General features: G+C 35.6%; 1 protein-coding gene across 3 annotated transcripts in view; it reads right to left on the reverse strand.

Annotated features, from left to right (window-relative positions):
• The window catches only part of LOC142331351 (protein FAM13A), a 270,033-nt gene extending 253,709 nt beyond the window's left edge, over positions 1 to 16,324 (reverse strand). The window contains exon 1 of one of the 3 annotated variants that reach the window (XM_075377189.1): positions 16,151 to 16,324. The gene's annotated coding sequence lies outside the window, so the exon portion shown is untranslated. The remainder of the gene's footprint in view (positions 1 to 16,150) is intronic. The other 2 variants (XM_075377194.1, XM_075377198.1) reach the window with 2 other exon arrangements.
• Between the last annotated feature and the right edge of the window lie 828 nt (positions 16,325 to 17,152).

The following is a 17,152-nucleotide window of genomic DNA, read 5'->3' on the forward strand; positions in this document are numbered from 1 at the left end:
GTAGGAGAGAAGAATGTTGTCAGTCGGGCATTAATAAAACCAGAAAACGTTTACCTTCCGCCGCTACACATTAAGCTAGGTTTATTCGAAAATTTTGTTAAAGCAATGGATCGTAATGGTGCAGGGTTTCAGTTTCTAAAAACAAATTCCCTAATACAAGCGACGCTAAAATAAAGGAAGGTATATTTGCTGGACCACAAATAAGAAAACCAATGAGTGATCCGGCGTTTTCTAGAAAATTTTCTAAAAATTTCTACACGTGGACCCAGAATCATAGAACAGGGATCTTGTTTAAAATTGAACGAAGTTTATAATCTAAATTGTTATTCCAATGCGAATGAATGGATAAAACTGGTTGCCGATTGTTGTATTAATTAACTCTCATTTTTTAAAAAGATTTTATTACTCTCTCTTTACTCTTACGTCATTAGTTATTTTGAATAAAATGAACGATGCCAAGAAACTACAGAGTTTATTTCAACTCATTTTCAACTGAAATTATCCTTGCATTGTTTATAAATTGAACACACTACTTTTACAGTCAGTATGATCTACGCTTACTGCTATAATTACGCAATTATAATTGTTTGCGTTATAACATAAGAAAATTATGACTTTATATAAATTTTATTGTGTTTTTTTTTCATTCGCATTAATGTTATGAAAACATGCACATCTGCAACCATATGCATACATTCAGTAACAAAAACATACACGCAGTATCTTATACAAAATAAATAAAACATTTAGGTAAATAATAAAAGATCATGTACACTTTTTATGTAAAATAAAATCCATAAGCGTTAAAAAAAGATATTTATACGAGAAAATTTAAGCTTTACCAAACAGATTACATTAACTTAAAAAAGAAGAATTTCACTAAGTGAAACTGAATATTTTTAGTTATCGCGAACTTTTAAGTAGTAATTTATTTTGTACAAATGCTACTCTCTCTCTTTTTCCTGTTTAGCCTCCGGCAACTACCGTTTAGATAATACTTCAGAGGATGAATGAGGATGATATGTATGAGTGTAAATGAAGTGTAGTCTTGTACATTCTCAGTTCGACCATTCCTGAGATGTGTGGTTAATTGAAACCCAACCACCAAAGAACACCGGTATCCACGTCTAGTTATTCAAAGTTGTACAAATGCTACTAGTAATCGTTTCGCTTTTTATAATATCGTAACTAATTATATAGAAAAAAATGAGGCACACATTTTTTGAGGCAAACATGTTTAAGTACTTTTCGGCAAGCAGGAAATACAATTCCACGATACAACGTACACAATAATAATAATGTACGGAGGCCAGTTCTGTAACTTAACATCACTCGCACAATTCTCAAAACCCTTTTTTCGTAATAATTTCCCTGCATGTAGACCAAATAACTGAATTTAATACAAAATTTCAGATTTCTAGATTGAGAAATCAAGATAAAATTTCTACCAAAGAAAGACAAATTACTACAAATAGAATAACACTATATTATTTTAAGACTTTAAAAAAGATTTCTCCATTCCTTCTGTTCTATAGAAATCTTTTAATATCTACATATTTGTTACACCCTTCAAGCAGTATTCTGGACATCATTTTGTATTATTGGACTTTTTCTTCTTTTGCTACACATCCCTTCTTCATTACATAATTAAACAAAGCCTAGATTAGGTAATACGCGACTACCGACAAAGTTTATCTCTACAAGACTTTGCTACAAATTCTGTCGTACTTATTCAAATTTTATCAACCCGACTAATTTAGCATCCTTCTACACCTCGATCGCGGCTGCATTTTACCGATAACTAAAAATACTAAACGTTACTTTATTAATCTAAAATATCTTCTGGCACATTATGTTCCTTATCTTAAATATTTATCCTCCTTTCTATCACACGTTTTTAACAACCTTTGTTTTAACCCTGATTATGCTCAAATCGCATCTCTCTCCGAGCAATAAATCCACCCCGATCGAAATTTTTCTAACTCGTTTCGGCTTACGATAAAAGAATAACGTAACCGGTAAACCTCGGCATTTTTATTTTTTCTCCTGACTCGGTAACTCCGTTCACAAATTTTTCCTTCAATTGTCACACTACAATACACGTTAAAACGCATCGGGGGAACAGATAACATCCCTGTCTGGCTCGTTTCTGAACCAGATTTATATATTTTTTCTTTCAATAAATATATTCAAATTTAAACATTTTATTTCGTTCTACACTATCAAAACCATTTTTTACATTCTCGACATTATTAGGTCCCAAAAAAACTAGTGTATATATACATACAAAATTTAATATCAACGGAACACATGAACAAATACGGTGACATACGTACGGAGCATCGATACTATTACAATATTTACGAAAATACAAGTAACGGTCGAAATAGTTCCCTCTTTTCATTTTTAACACGATAATACCCGCCAAGTTACGCGGAAGTCACACAAATGCCGGATAGGACCCCCGAATGACCCACCAGGTTGGTATAGTGTGAACGCGTCTTCCCAAATCAGCTGATTTGGAGGTCGAGAGTTCCAGCGTTCAAGTAAAGCCAGTTATTTTTACACGGATTTGAATACTAGATCGTGGATACCGGTGTTCTTTGGTGGTCGGGTTTCAATTAACCACACATCTCAGGAACGGTCGAACTGAGAATGTACAAGACTACACTTCATTTACACTCATACATATCATCCTCATTCATCCTCTGAAGAATTATCTAAACGGTAGTTACCGGAGGCTTAACAGGAAAAGAAAGAAAGCCCCCCCCCCCACCCCCGAATGATAAACCCACCGGGTTGGGCTAGTGGTGAACGCGTATTCGCAAAAGTCGAAAGTTCCAGCGTTCAAGCCCTAGTAAAGGCAGTTACTTTTATACGGATTTGAATACTAGATCGAGGATACCGGTGTTATTTGGCGGTCGGGTTTCAATTAACCAAACATGTCAGAAATGGTCGAACTGAGACTGTACAAGACTATACTTCACTTACACTCATACACATCATCCTCTGAATTAATACCAAACGGTGATTCCCGGAGGCTAAACAGGAAAAAGGAAGGAAGGCCCTCAAATGATGGTATCCTTGACGAAAATCACGACCCAGATAAAATTTTGGAAAAAACTCTTTTATAAAAATTAAAAATATTTGAAAACCTCATTCGCCCTTTTTGCAAAACCATGTGAAAATCTGTATTTTAATTTTCATTGATATTTCATATATCCGTGCTAATTTAATACTATACAGAAAATAAAAGTATTTACATAATTTTTAGGAAAGATTTTAATTTTCAGTCGGTGAAAATTTGCATCTTCATTCGTGTATTTTTAATAATTCTTTTACAGTACTAAACAAGTAAAGTCATATTGATCTCGTGAAACTCTTCTTCAACTTTTTTCCGTTAATGTATAAATGTTACAAAAGTTTATGAAACAAAGACATGCTTTGTTATTTTCCTACTCCCGTTCGTTTTTAAACAGAATACAGAAATTCTGTATTGAATGAAATTCTGTATTCTGTAACAGAATGGGCAGATGCGGTTTAAATACACCTATTTACCCGCATCGGAAGCAATTTTGTTAACGTTAGCTTTCTGTAAACTTTTAAATCTCAAACGAAATTAAACCCAGACGATTTTAACCAAAATCATAATAAAAATTCCAAGACCGATTTACAAGTTACTTTCGTTATTAAAATAGTTACGATGTAAATTAGGGAAGAAACACTGAAAAATATATGAAAGAAAAAAGTAGTAGACAAGATAAATATTAAAACATTAAAATACGGTCAAAGAAAATAAAAAATGCGAGTTAAATAATCATGAAAATGCATTAAATGTAAACTATGAAAATATTAATAATAATAATATTTACATTTTACGATAAGTATTTTATGTTATTTTATTTATTATCCACTTTCTTTTACGGTTAAGACGCACTAATATACAACATTACGAAGAAAAACTGCACCCGGTATTGTTTAACTTCTATTACACACAGGAAATGGTATATTAAACATATCGGTTATTAGATTAATCTTCACTTCACACCTCCGACTTCCGGTATGGGATTCCGTGACTTATTCCAGGGATTCAGACCGAAAGGAATACCATCCGCAGTTTTACCCAGGACCCAAAATAGGTTAATTTCTTATCGTAAAATTAACTCTATTCCTTTTTGGATCTGTGTAATACTTGGAGAAATCCAGCCAAAAGCTAATCGGATTCTTATAGACATTTATACTTAATTTAGATTTTACAAAGAGAAGTGCAAACTAAACCGGTTAGCTTCAGGCCGTAAGTAACAATAGTTATTTTTTTGCACAAAATTCCTGTAAAAAGTTTTGTTTGAGGACACATGAAACGGCTAATGAGCGATTTTAGGCCGAAACCGGTAATCGAATCCAGTATGTTCTATAAATCAGTCGTTCTTCAAACAAATAAATTCGAGGCGACTAATTAATTATAAAACGATAAGCGAATTCAACTTTAATAATAAGACCGCCGCATATGAGGTGTAGTTATGTTGCTATTGGGAAAAAAATACATTTTCAATCATCTGCGACAATAATTTAGCGACGACCAACATACACAAAACAAATTTAGCGTTCTATGATTTCTTTCTTTTTGAGTCGGTGAGCGGCACAAATTAATTATTTTACAGGGATTTAGGTAACATCGGTAATTAATAATTAACAGCGTAATGCGTAGGAGTTCCTTGATTACAGAAGAAAGCTATTTAATATAGGGGGGGGGGGGTCAGGTCAATCCATTTGAAGTGACCCCAAGGGTGGTTGCTTGACCAATTTAAAAAAAATTGAAACACCCTCTTGTTTCCTACATGTTTCAGGACCTTAAAACTACTTTTTTTTTAATTTTCTATTTAAGCAGTTTACCTGTTGCGGCCATTTTTGTTACAGTACGCACACCTATTTTTTTGATTGTAAGGGTTTACGGAAAAAATCATAACTAAAAAGCTATCGGTCCTGGAAGGATGACACAAAAAGCAAATAAAAAAAAAGTTTCTTGTGCACTGAACTAATAAAAAATGTATAACCTCTCAAAAATCATGAAAAAACTAATAAAAGCGATACCATTTTAACTCGCCGCATAAGTGATCCAAGGGAATTTCTTATCTTCTTGGCGCTTTAATATTTTTATACTTATTACTATAGTTGAAATAGACTTGTTTGAACCGTTCAACTGCCGCATTCATGTTATAACAGACGCTTGAAGTCATTTCCAGTCGTCAGGAAAATTCATGTTACAACATGTTTATTTATGCTTGTTGCATCATTTAGCTTTGCAGTTACAGACTGATCAATCTGATATTAGTCGTGACCTATTCAAGTCTTTACAGAGTGTTTCAAATTTCATCCTATTTTTGTAAGTGTTTATTGAATAAATAAGTGTTACTTAATAATATTATATTTTCAAATTTAAAAATCGGTTAAATTTGTACATTATTTTCAAGTAATTTCACATAACACAATGGACGAACAATATTCCATAGGAATTTATGCGAATGAAGAGCGTCATAAAACGGTGTAGGAACAATGCCAAAAGGACTCATTAAAATTTGTGAATTTAGTGATGAAAACAAACAACTTATTTTTTTTTTTTTACATGTTAATTCAGATGTCACTAATGTTTGTAAATAGAGTCGAGTCGGAAATTTTGTTGAGTGTGGACGTTGTTAGTGCGCTCCGTGTTTTTCTTCTTTTTCGGATTGTTTTATTGATTTTTATTTGGACTGTACAACAGGCAATTGTTGGATGGTTATTTTGGATATGTTTTGTGTTTTTATTTTACGAGTTTTGAATGACGGACTGTGCGGTTTTTTTTTATAGTTAGTGTGGTGTCTTTTTTACCTTTACTGCCAGTAGGCAATAAGGGCTAGTATTGCGTGTTATTAACTTTAGTTTACTTGTTTTCGAAGGAAGGCAGGTGGCTGTTATCGTAGTTGATAACATTATTAAACTGTTATCTCAATATAGCTAATAATTTTATTTTATTTATATAATATAATATAATAAAAATATATTTATATAAATAAAAATTTATATTTATTTTGATTTATTTCTTTTAAGATAGAACACTTAGATACATTATCCCTACATTGTGGGGTGTCAATGAACTTGTGGGGTTCAACTTGGGCTGAGGCCGACAACCCAAATCAGAGTTTTCATTGAACAACCCTCCAGAGTATGGAGAACTCAATTAAGACGACTGAAGCTGCTTTGGAGACGAAAACAGTGCTTCAAGAGGCAAGTGGAATGGCGACGTCACAGGCTTCTGTTAGTAAGCAGACAGCGGTCGCCCTTGTTGAGGAACTTTCACCGGTGGCCCGTAGGACTGCATTGGATAGCCGGAAGGGGGCTAAGCGACCTAGGCAAATCCGGCAATCCTCTACGGAGAAGGAGTTGCCGGAAGAGTTAAGAGGATGTTGTCGCTGTTAGGAAATTGAAACGACTGGCCTCTTATTCAGAAAGAACATAAACAAAAATGTTAAACGTAGCATCAAGGATCTAGAGGCGGACCTAAGTGTTACTGTTAAGAAATTGAGGACGTTAGTGGACGGTGGCGATTTTTCAAAGCAGGAGCAAACTACGGAGTCGGCGACTCAAACGATTGTAGCCATAAGGTGCCCGATTATGGACAGGTTAAATAATGAGGTGCCCTCACATGAGTCGGTTGACTTCAAGAAAACCTGACCTAGGAAGGCGTACCGGAATACCCAAGTCGGGATTCCGGATAAAAGTGTAGGTGCGATAGACACTGTGAACATAGTTAATTTACATGAGGCGTTGGAGGGTAGGCTGATGATGGCGGCAAGACACCCAAAAGTAGCCTGGCTGCTGCGTGGACCTGGGTTAAAATCAGGAGAGGCGATATCAGCCAATATGGAGGCCCGGATTATTGGCAGAACAGCGGGAGATGAGACACCGGTCAGAAATAGATTCCATGTAACTAGTCGACGCTGGAGATGGTGTGGATCTTGCCCGCAGGCCTTGGTCGAGGTACTTGCTAAAATAAGAGTAAATACCAGAGGAAGCCTTGGTATGCTGCAGGTGGAGATCTACGGGCAGAGCACTGCTACATATGCACGGAAGATACTCGTATGCGAGGGCGGAAAGAATGGGCGCAGGTAATTATAATATATAATTATAATTGCGCCCATGGGCAAACTGCCAGCTCCATGGAAGAATTAAGAACCTGCAGACGTTACACACAAAACTGAATCGTTGATTATGAAGTCCCCGACGTCGAACGCAGACTTATTAAAATCTATTAAAACGGATGTAAAGGCACGTACGTCAGCGAAGATACTCTCCATCCGTAAGGCGGGGGAGAGTATGGAAATTAAAGTTAAGGATGATAGGGGCCCTGCCGGAGTTTTTTAACAAATTATATCAACTGCGTTGAAGGAAGGTAGTGTCCAACAAAGACTAAGTTAGCGGTTCTTCGAATTCGTGACTTACAAGATGATATAAATTATCAGTGGGCTCAGTGAGGTCTCTGGGCAAGCCCTCCCGGTAAATCCACAGTTATCAACTAATGTGGGTTATGGTGTAACAAGGATAACGACATGCCGCTTACCAGCAGCCGTGGCTGTTTGTATAGCGCAGAGAGGAAGGGTGAGGATCGGCCTTGTCTCGTGCAGGTCCGATGTCATCGATATAACCTTAAAGTGTTTTAGATGTTTCAAAATAGGACACACAGCGAAGAGCTACAAAGGTGAGAACAGGGTAAATTCAAGTTTCAGTTGTGGAGAGGAAGGCCATCTGGTCGTGGAAAGTAGGAAAACATCGAGGTGTATGACGTGAAGGCAGATGGACACCGCACAGGTAGACCACATGTCCCATGAGTAATAACAAGGACAGGAGCGGAATGAACCGAGGCAGGAACGGGTTGTCAAACGGCCACAAAATGAAAGTACTACAAACAAATTTAAATCATGCTGCATTGGTGCATGACCTGGTTGTTCGATGTGTTACAGAGATCAACGCAGATATAGCGCTCATCTTCGAGTCTTACGTTCGCTGTTCACGGCTTGAGTGGATTATATCAAAGAACGGGGGAGCGGTCATTTGGCCATGTACCCCTTTACCTGTTCAGGACGTGCCGAGGAAAACCAGATGCATAGATTTCAACAGTTATTACTTATCCCTTAATACGAGTGTGGAAAGGTAGGTTGATAATGAATATGCTCACCAGATATTACATCGGCCGGCATTAATCGGCGGGGATTTTAACGGGGGAGGTTCTATATATGAACCTATATAGGAGATGTCAATGGGAGCTTACCAGACTTATTCGTGTCTCAAAAAGGACATGGAGGAGGAAACTCATATCAATGGGAAAAGTCATTTAGAATAGTTGTTAAGCGTGCACTATGACTTGCAGTATCACCTAGAGGAATTATTCCACCATGGGGACGGGCTTCCTGTGGATGCAGAAAATGACTCAGATCCTCCCCCTTTTTTCACGGAAGAGAAGCTCACAGCTGCAGTGCGGCGGGTGTCTCCGGATAAAGCACCCGGCCCTGATGTACTACACATTTGGTAATTAAGGAGGTTGCTGGGTGGACCCTAGAGTTTTTTTTGAGGGGTCTACAACGATCGCCTAGCTTAATGAGTCTTTCCTCAAAGATGGGGACGGCAGCGCCTAGTTTTGGTTCCCAAGCCAGGGATGGATCCGGCGTTGCGTCCTCCTACAGACCTCTTGCGATAATAGATTCAATGACAAAATACCTGAAAGGATGTTGCAGCAGAGGCTGAACAGAGCTATTGACGAGGCGGGTGGAATCTCAGCCAAGCAATATGAATTCCGTAGTGCATCCAAAGCGGATGCTTTGGATGCACTAGCTGATGTCTGTGGCATGGCACGGAGAATCATTTGTGAACGGAAGATATGTGCTCTAGTGCGTTCAATTACACTACGCATAACGCTATCAAGTTTGCACTTGTAGGCTTTTGGGTCCCCCGATACTTGAGGCGGATGATACATCTTGGAGGACGAAGGCTGTTGTGGGAGGTTGAGGATGGTGTGGTGGACCACTGTTTAGATAGAGGAGTCCCACAATGGAACATTGAACAACATTGTATAAGACGAGATGTTTCAAGACTCCCTTGCCAGCAGGCGTCACCCTCGTGGGCTATGCAGATGACTCGGCCCTGGAGGTAGAGTCAAACACACGGAGGAAAGCCACGGACAAGGTTAGGGACTCATATGCAGCTATCAGTACCTGGATGTCTGGAGTTAGTTTTTCTATGGCTCCGGAAAAGACGGGACATTGTTCAAATCACTAACAGGAAAAGAATGCCAACATTGAAGCTGACACTTCTGAACCGGAAGATAGAGTCGAGGGTAACGATACGATACCTAGGAAAATGGGTGGATGCTAGATTGCGTTTGGGAGCGCATGAACTGGAAGCCTCTGAAAAGGCGGAAAAGTCATGGGGTTGATCGCTCGTTTACAACCTAATTGCGAGGAACCCAGCCAGCAGCGGAGGAGGCTGCTGTCTAGTGTGGTTACTCTACACTCCTTTACGGCGCTGAGATATTGGGAGGGAGGACTGGGTATGCTAAATGTAGGGGTGCATAGGAGGACCTGCCTCCGCAACACGGCTGCATACCGTTTTCCCGTGATGCGGTGGAGGTTATGCCGGGGTTGCTACCCGTAAACCTGGCGATCATTCACCGGAGGAGGCTGACAGTTCAGGGGGCATTACCACCTACAGAAAAAAAGGAAGTATCAAATGACATTATGGAAGAACTAAAAGGAATATGACAGATGCGGTGGGATGCAACCGGTAAGGGTAGATGGACCCTCCGCCTGATTGGCGACCTGATGGGTTGTGCGAGGCCGCATGATTCGTTGGATTAGTGTCTCGCACAATTTCTGACGGGCCATGGTGGTTTCAGAAAGTATCTATTCAGTTTCGGGCCAGACTGCCAACTTCCCGGTGGGTGAAGTAGATGAGACGGCATTCCACGTTAGGCGTCCTCGCTTTGATCAAGCGAGGAGAAATACCCTGCACGCCATAGGCCGTAGGAAAATGTTTCTTCCTAATGACCTGCTGTATATTAAATTGGAAAGTGAATAGAACTGGGCGACTGTAACCGGGTTTGCAAGGATCATAATGAAAGATCTGCGCGCCTAGAAGGAGTCCCGCTTGAGTATGAGGCGTCGGAGGTTGCGGCGGCGGACAGACACACCGCCAAGGGGGTTCCTTGTGCATATGGAGATCGCTTGGATCCGATGCGGCTGGGGGCATTCCGCCCGTGTACTCGATAGCTGCCTCGGGTAAGCAGTATGTATGATTTGTGTGCTTAAGTGCCTGATGTGTGTGTGCGCGCGCGCGTTAACAGACGATTGATCGAATGTGTTGTTGTGCATTATTGTATGTGATGAGATTTGTGTGATCTACTGTGTTCCTATTATCTGTGCATGAGTGGAGTATGACTGTGTGTGAGGGCGCATTACCTCCCCTCCTGTATGAAATGCTTCATTAGTAATACCGAAAAGGGGAATAGCCGGAGGTGCAGGTTTAGTCGGTAATACGCAAGTACGCATACGCACGTAATAACACCTTGCGGCACCTGTTAGCGAGCCCGACACTGCCTAGGCGCCCGTAAATGGGATTCCTACATCTGTGTTGTAAATATGTGTTTTTTACACATATCTGTTTTTTAAATCTCATGAAAAACGTTTTTATCAAAATTCAGTCACCTGTATGGACAGTTCTGTTGTGACCCTTTGAGAACTCATAAAAAAAACAGTTAAGAATAACTTAAGACAAATAACATTAGAGCAAGCTCTTAAAGAACACATTTTTTCACATTTAAATTTAGTTCCTGGAAAGTCTCTTTGCGTTAACCGTTTCAAAAGTATTTTTTCTTAGAAGAAAAAAGAAGTATATGAATGCAATGACCAAGAGCAATACATCGCCCTGCATCACAATATTGAACAACTGGATGCTGCTTGTAGCATTTTGGGTGTATCACCTCCATCAAATACATAATATAAAAATAAAAATGAATTCTTGAAAAAAAATGTAGGCTACTCAATGAAATCTCAGTTTGGATAAGTTTTACAACCATTTTTGAATCAAAACTGGTATTGGTGAAGTAATCATTAAATTATGACCTATCACTAATAATTTTAAATAAAACTATTTTATAAATATTGAATATGTCAACTTCAACAACATAGGGGCTAAATATGAAAAATGTAAAGTGCAAAGAAGACAAGAAACGCCCTTGGAACTTACTTAGCAACTTAAAATGGTATTTAAAAGGTAGCCTTACCTTACCTTACCTTTAATGGCAACTTAAAAGGTTTTTCATGAATTTTGAGAGGTTATAACTTTTTTATTAGTTCATTACAAAAGAAACTTTTTTAATTTCCATAAACATCTACAAAAACACTAAGTTGGGCAAATTTGAGAATTTATCACCAGACCAATCAGATTGTTATTTGAAGCCAAATTTTGAATTTTTTTTCAAAAATAGTTTTCAAAATTCATAAAAATTTAGGGGTAAGTATATCAGAATTAATAACGTTTATGGTAAAACTACTAACATATACCTACACATAAAAAAATAATTCAAACTGTGTATACCATCTCTGCCTCTTGAAAAAAATTACCAAAAGTGAAATTCCACCATTTTTCATGTTCAACTTATTGGTAATTTTCTCATAGAAAGAAGAGATAGGAAAATAAAAAGCAGGCCAATCTTATACATTGAGAAAATATGAATAAATTACTTTTTGTTTCATCCTTCAAAGACGGATAGTTTTTTAGTTATGATTTTTCCCATAAACCCTTACAAACACAAAAATAGGTGTGCGCACCATAAAAATGGCCGCCACAGGTAAACTGCTTCAATAAAAAATTTAAAAAAGTTCTTTTAAGGTCCTGAGACATGTAGGAAACAAGCGGGTAAGTTAAAATTTTTTTCAATTGATCAAGGTACCACCCTTGGGTCATTTCAAATGGATTGATGATATAAAATTAGGTCATTTCACGGTAGAAATATAAAACTTAGAAATTTGTAAATTATTTTTTATTAAAAGATCTGCCATTAATGAAGGTTTATTATTCATCTTTATTTATGGTAAAATAATTAATCACAGGGAGAGAGATTTAAAAAGAAAATGTTGGACGCTCTTATTTTGGACAGAAAACATCCAGGTTGTATGTTTTTGAAAATCAGAAATAACATATTTTTAATATAAGCCTACAGGGGCAAAGTTCATGAAGAAATTAATGTTGATAAAGTTAAAACCAGTTTTTAATCAAAAAAATATTCTTATTCCGATGAATTTTTTTCCTCTTCAAAAATAAATAAATTATAAAATGCTGTAGATTTAGGAGTATACGGTCAAATTCACTGATGAATTGATGGTCAAACAACACCTCAGATATCTCAAGAAGAATCATCCTGAATTCTCAATAATGAAATGCAAATTCATCAATGAAATAAAAATTCTAGGAACAGTTAAGATTTATATTAATAATAAATTGCAATAAAATATAAATTACAGAATAATTTATGCCTTTAAAAGGATGCCCCTGCTGAATTAAAGGGGTAAACTTAACAAAGAGTTTCATTACAGAACGAGATACATTAATCTGTTGCTTTACAGTATCTGTCTTGGTCTTTCTTATGGCTGAGATTTATGTAAAGTACCTGGGATACAAATCAAAATCACTTTCGAGTTACTTTCTTTGATAGAAATGATGTTCACTATTAAGCAGTTCTTGTGTTAAGCAGAATGAAGGTGAATGTAAGCATGAATATCACCTGCATTCCAAAGGGCTCGGTATGCTGATATGCGACCACATATTTGGCTCGATGAAGAAGGCCAAAAAACACTTCACTCCTTACTTTCTTAACTAGCACTGACGTGGAATTCTTTTTATTCTTAAGGACTTCATAAATTTTTAAGAGCGACTAGTGATTTATATAGATTCACTACAAACATTAAGTTTGAACGAGGCTAAACAAACATAAGCTTTTTTTAAATAATATAAATTAATAAATTTAAAAAATCTTTAAATCACTCTCCCATTTCTAAATCAGAGCCAACAAATAATTAAAAGAAACCACCAACTACGTACAACACTATAGAAAGCAACTGTTAGAAAACTTAATGTTCATTGTCAATATGTTGTAATTCCTACATAAATAAAAAATATTACTTTTATACATGTAGGGGGACACAAAAATAAAATGGGATTATATGAATGACATCACCCGAAAAATAAATCCTAACATAAGAAGACATGCGTCACCGCTTCATGAGACAGCATCTCTGCCTTCCATCCAGAAGGTTCTGGTTTCAAGTCCTAATTAGGCTTGGCATTTTTTTTCATGTGTTATAAAATTAATTTATATTCTAAAATAAAAAGGAGTAGGAAGACTGCAGTGAAGAAGTCTGTATTTACCGGAAGGGGGAAGGAGCAGGAAAGAGAATAATTTGATTCACCAAATATTAGACCTATTAACATGGAAAGGTCTGACTTACCTGACAAGCACTCAAGCTTCATATTGGATTTTTTTTTGCAGCCAATAAATGAGATAGAAATCCTTGATAGGTCTCTGAGCAGAGCCACTCCCCCCCCCCCCACCAAAGATACAAATACCAAGGATTTAATCATTCAGATCCTCATTCTGTGGATCCTGAACAAAGGGGGGTATGCTTTTGATTGCACTGTATCCTAATGAATGAACATAGGTGTGGACTGATCCATAGATAATTCAGTATGCTGGCACTAAGAAATGTTTTTTTTATGTGTTTCTCTCTTATTTGAATGGAATAATAATAATAGAGTAAAACTTGATATACAGCATTAGAAATAAATTATAACAATCTTTAAAACTTTTCTACATTGGCATTACTCACTTAAGCCAAGCTTGTGCACTAGAAGAAAAAAATAATATAGTTTTAATATAATTTTATAATTTTTTTTAAAAATTTGACATTTGGGAAGGCAGGGATGTAGTTATCGGCTCATTCACTGTGACAGTGCAAAGCAGACTTGAAACAGAAATTGCATACGAGATGAAATGAGGTGACAAACCTACAGGCCTGCCTTCTATCCTGATATATTATATATATATATATATATATAAAACTAGATGCCACAGACATTAAAAAAATGCCTGATTTATGAATTCTCATGCAAATTCTGTGGACAGTGGCTACCTTACAGAATCATTGCAACAATAAATATCGTACCCTCTAATGGCGGATGGTATCTTCCACCTCTACTCATGTTTTATCAGTCAATTTTTTTTTTGCATTAGATAAGAGTATTAGAAAACTGATTTAACTTTTGTGTTCTACACCAGTTTTTTTTTATATCCAAACTACTTCAATCTGTGTAACTTTCCCTGACATGACCGTAGTAAAATTCACCTTGCAACACCCCCTCCTGATCAACAGATATAATCACACGCTACCTGAAACGTTATCTTCTTTTTTTTTTACTTTATAAAAAGATAATTTTTAATTATTATCTAGTTTAAAAAAACATGTTCAAACCTCATATTATTTGATTCATGAAACTTTAATCTATAAACAGAAAGCTATTCAATAATAAAAACAGGCTTTCGAGGATAGCAAACCTCATAAGATATTTCAAAATTAAAAACTATAATCGTCATTAGTTTCATCATTAATAATACTTTGATCTTTGCTCGGACGTATGTTCCTGATGAGAGAATAATTTATATAAAATCAATTTCACTGCTGATAATAGAAATAATAAACCGTTAAAAGCCCTATGATTCTGTTCAATTATTCTTAATAATTACAATCATTAATGCAGCTATATATGTTTATTTTCTAATTCTTTTCCCAAACTATTATGAATGTTAAATTTTTAATAAATTACGATTAGATCCTTAACAATATTCACGTGTACTACACCTGCACATATGAAATGGAGAATAATAGTACCGCAGAAATACTGATGTTGCAAAATTCATTCTGCTTTCAAAAATCTTCTATCAGTAAAACTGGAATACAGTACTGCACACCTCAGGAATACTATCCCAAGCAACATATACTGCTGTTAAATAACATTTTAACAGAACTTTCCTATTAAAAAAAAATTGGAACTTTTATTAAATGAAATGAAAATTGTTTGAATTATGCACATATTTTTTCAAGTAATAAAATTGCACAACCTACTACCCTAGATTGCACATGTACCCAAGCTTATTTCTAATGGGATTGGTGACAAGCTAGGATAGCATTTTTTAGAAAAATATAATTCTCAAAAGGCTAAATATTAGTATGACCTTTATAAATAATTTTTTTTTATTTTAACAGCAACATATGGTACAGACTAACTTGCCCGCCATGTAACTTCTGCTTTTCAAATATGACCAACACATTTATTAAATCTTTTATGATGTAAAAAATTAATCTATTTAGTTGCTATTCTTGTTATAACTGAATATTGTTATAACACTCTATATTACTCTTATATTTACTTATATTACACTCTATTATAACACATTGTTATAATATTCTTGTTATAACACAAATATTTTATTTTTCCAAGATTTAATTAATAAGTAATTCGAGATACAATGATTGTGCACTATAAAAAAAGGAAACTTCAATAACTTATATAACAAAAAAAAACTTTACTTAATATAAATGTTTTAAAATGATTGACACCAAGCTACTTGATAACAGTAACAACGGATTTTTTAAGCAAAAATAATACAACACTGCCCTCTCATTATAATGTAATTAATTATACCCTCTCACAATAAAACTGCAGAAATAATTAAATTTTGAGCTATCACAGGCAAAAATCCCCTCCATAAGCCACTGAAAGGGGATAATCATTTACAGAAAAATATTGTAGTTTGATGTACAAATATATGAAACGTCATTAAAAAATACGTATGTGGAATAATTTTAATTCGATTAACGGAATAACCATGTAGCATTTATCACAAGATATCGAAAATCAGTAAGTACACATAGCAGCACAAACATAAAGCAACGATTATGTCACTATTTTGGAATGAAATCATACTACAAGACCCACCTATTCTAAAATCTTATCCCTCTAAGTAAATAGTGTACATTCATCGATTGATATGTATAACGAAACTTACCTTAATTTAATAAATTAAAATTGATATATCACTTAAATGTTTATCAGAATTCATATTGAACAAATTAATTAACACTTCCAAAATAAACTGACACAAATTCACTAACACCGAAACCGGCAATTCAACTAAACTGACAAACAACAGAGCGCCTTGCTGGATGACGACGACATCAAATAACGACGAATCCAATATGGCTGCCTGGAAATATTCTCCTATGCACACAACTAGTAGTGGGAGAAGCGCTAAGAAATCAAACAGTGATATCTATAGGATAGGGCTCACACCGATATCCTACATCAAATTCGTTCTACAGATTACAAATTGACAGCTTCCCTATTTTAGAAACAATAGCTTAATTTTTTTTTTAGTATCTTTATTAAATTATTATACTAAATAAAGTTATGTAAAATAATATGTAATATTTAAAGATAATAAATCACTGGTAATATAATATTCTACGGTTAATTTTTTCAAATTATTTTATTAATTCCAAATACCTAAAATAATAGTTGAACTTTTTACCATATACAAGTAAAAATGGACTTGCGGCAACTAGAGCGAAACGAAAATATACCGTACGATTAAACGTCACGGTCAAGGCTAAATAACATAGCAACAAAACATGATGAGCCCACAAGAAACCAGTTGTTAGCTTAGAGTACAAAAGAAAGTGAAAAAATTCCATTGCATCTATTCACATAATTACCTCATCTTTTTTTAACTCGTCACATAGTGATTCAAGGTTAAATCTTATTTTCACCATTCATTCAAACGTAAAATTAGCCAGGCAGGTGTTAGAAAAACTTGCTTAAAGTATAGTAAACATGAAGAGAAATTCTTTTTATTGAAACTAATGAATCTCAATATTTTACCTATTCTAGCTATCGGCTGAGTACCTCAACAATGCTTTGTGGTTTACTCTCTTTCTGTTACATGACAGAATAAAGTTTGCTGAAAATTACTTTTGAAATTTATATGGAATATAAATTTACAAAATTATGG

Source organism: Lycorma delicatula, chromosome 10 (genome assembly GCF_047948215.1).
Source record: "Lycorma delicatula isolate Av1 chromosome 10, ASM4794821v1, whole genome shotgun sequence".
Taxonomy (NCBI): domain Eukaryota; kingdom Metazoa; phylum Arthropoda; class Insecta; order Hemiptera; family Fulgoridae; genus Lycorma; species Lycorma delicatula.